Source organism: Convolutriloba macropyga, unplaced genomic scaffold (assembly GCF_964194025.1).
Source record: "Convolutriloba macropyga unplaced genomic scaffold, txConMacr16.3 SCAFFOLD_4708, whole genome shotgun sequence".
In the NCBI taxonomy this organism is placed as follows: Eukaryota; Metazoa; Xenacoelomorpha; order Acoela; family Convolutidae; genus Convolutriloba; species Convolutriloba macropyga.
Genome location: NW_027453550.1, coordinates 7,501 through 9,983, shown reverse-complemented (window position 1 = coordinate 9,983; position 2,483 = coordinate 7,501). Strand labels below are relative to the sequence as shown.

Below are 2,483 nucleotides of genomic sequence, written 5' to 3'. Positions count from 1 at the left end.
CAACGCCAATTGAAGGCAAAAATTCTCAACGGGAAAAGCTATTCTCATTGAATGAGCTAACAAGACGAGTATTATGTTGCTTCTAGTAGGCGAAAGCCAAAACATCAACATGTGAAAGTCTTGCTGAACAAATTTAATGTTGTTGAGCTCAGTACCGTGTGAATTAGTAGCCATAATTGGCGAGCGAAAATTGAACTGGCGAAACTTCGTCTTTGGAAAATTGCAGATGCCGAGCACTTATTTTGCAACGAGTATTATGTTGACTGTAGTAAGCGAAAGCCGAAACAGCAACATGTGAAAGCTGTTGAAATTTGTGGTCATTTTGCAATAAGTACAAGGAGTGTAACTAGTAGCCAGGTCAAAATTTGGGATAAGAATGAGCAAAAATTCTGCATGAGAACAGTTGAAATTATGAAACTAAATTACAAAGACTAGTATTATGTTGTTTCGAGTACGCGAAAGCGGAAACATCAACATGTGAACGTTTGTAACGAAGTTTCGTTAATTTTCAGCCTAGTACTGAGCAAGAACGAGTAGCCTCATCTCCAATCCCACGCAAAATGTAGTGAAATATGTGAGTGAACCTTATTCACGGTGAGGGTTTCCCGAGGTCTGTATTGCAGCGAGTATTATGTTGCTTCTAGTAAGCGAAAGCTGAAACAACAACATTTGAAAGTTGGAATTAATGACTGAATGGAAACTTCGACCTGTGTTTGATAGTAGTAGCGAACAAAACTGCTGAATCGGTTTCTGTCTCATATTGGTCAGTGAACCAATTAAGAGACAATCAACTACATAACCTGAATTGGGCGAGAGAACCCCCTTAACTTAAGCATATCAGTAAGGGGAGGAAAAGAAATCAACTGAGAATCCCTTAGTAATGGCGAATGAACAGGGAAAAGCTCATCGGGAAGAGAAATGGCAACATTTCTCGGTGTCCGGTATGGTTTGATGCTAGACTGGTGAATTTGTCCTGATGTCTACTGGAAAGTAGCACCAAAGAAGGTGAAAATCCTGTAAAGGTCATTTTCGATACCAGTCATAATGGCTCATTCCTATGAGTAGAGTTGTTTGAAAGTGCAACTCGAAGCTGGAGATATGTCTCTCCAAAAGCTAATTATAAAGCGAGACCGATAGTAAACAAGTACCGTGAGGGAAAGTTGAAAAGCACTCTGAAGAGAGAGTGAAAAGTACGTGAAACTGTTGAAGGGGAACTGGAGTGAGCGTTACCATACTCAATGCCTTGATATTATATTCTCGGCTACCGAGTAGTGTAGTTGTCGTCTTTTGGCAAACCTTGTTAATGAATCGAGCAGAAGTTTTCCTCGGAATTCTTCTTGTTGATTCTAAACAAAATGAGATAAATTGATCTTGATTGCCTGTCTGACCTCAACTTCCTATTCAATGCTCTCTACAGCCCGTCTTGAAACACGGACCAAGGAGTGTGAGTTGCTTGCAAGTGTTGTCGCTCATTGAAAGCGCACACGCGAAATGAAAGTGAACAGTGTAATTTTTATGAATTGCACTACTTTGTGTGGTGAGGGCGCCGATTCGGTGTCCCGCAACCACGGACGGTTTTGCTCTTATTGCATGACTGATCCAGAGCAAGTAGCACACGACCCGAAAGATGGTGATCTATGCTTGGGCAGGGCGAAGCCACGGGAAACCATGGTGGAAGCCCGAAGCGGTTCTGACGTGCAAATCGATCGTCTGACCTGAGCATAGGGGCGAAAGACTAATCGAACCATCTAGTAGCTGGTTTCCTCCGAAGTTTCCCTCAGGATAGCAAAAGCTTGAGCAAGATTGAAAAATCTTCGCAAAGCAATTTCATCGGTTAAAGCGAATGATTAGAGGAATGGGGGAAAATTTTTCCTTCACCTATTCTCAAACTATAAATCGGTGAGATGTCCTTGTGACTTAATTGCACTTGGACTATGAATGCAAGCTTTTTGTGGGCCGCTTTTGGTAAGCAGAACCGGCGATGTGGGATGAACCAAAAGTTGGGTTAAGGCGCCTAACTACTTGCTCATGAGTCACCACAAAAGGTGTTGATTGATACTGACAGCAGGACGGTGGTCATGGAAGTTGAAATCCGCTAAGGAGTGTGTAACAACTCACCTGCCGAATCAATCAGCCCTGAAAATGGATGGCACTAGAGCTCGTGGCCTATACCCAACCATGAATATCAATATCTAACGCAAGTTAGATTAGAGAAAAAGAGCCTCACCAGCTCAAAAATGATATTCATGTGTAGGAGGACACATTGATTGCGCTAAAGTATGCACGCAAGTGTATGCGCGAAGCGATCAATGGAGCAGATCTTGGTGGAAGTAGCAAGTACTCAAATGAGAACTTTGAGGACTGAAGCGGGAAAGGCTTTCATGTGAACAGCGTTTGCACATGAGTTAGTCGATTCTAAAAGACAGGCTAATGCCAAAGTCTTGAATAGTGGTTTCTTGAAAACTGCTGAGTCTCGAAAGAGC

The 2,483-nt window shown here is 42.4% G+C and overlaps 1 non-coding gene across 1 annotated transcript in view; it reads left to right on the top strand.

Annotated features, from left to right (window-relative positions):
* Positions 1 to 795: 795 nt before the first annotated feature.
* Positions 796 to 2,483, top strand: part of LOC142358364 (large subunit ribosomal RNA) — a 3,522-nt gene continuing 1,834 nt past the window's right edge. The window contains exon 1 of the ribosomal RNA XR_012761808.1: positions 796 to 2,483. This exon is cut by the window's right edge and continues 1,834 nt beyond it. This is a non-coding gene — a ribosomal RNA (large subunit ribosomal RNA).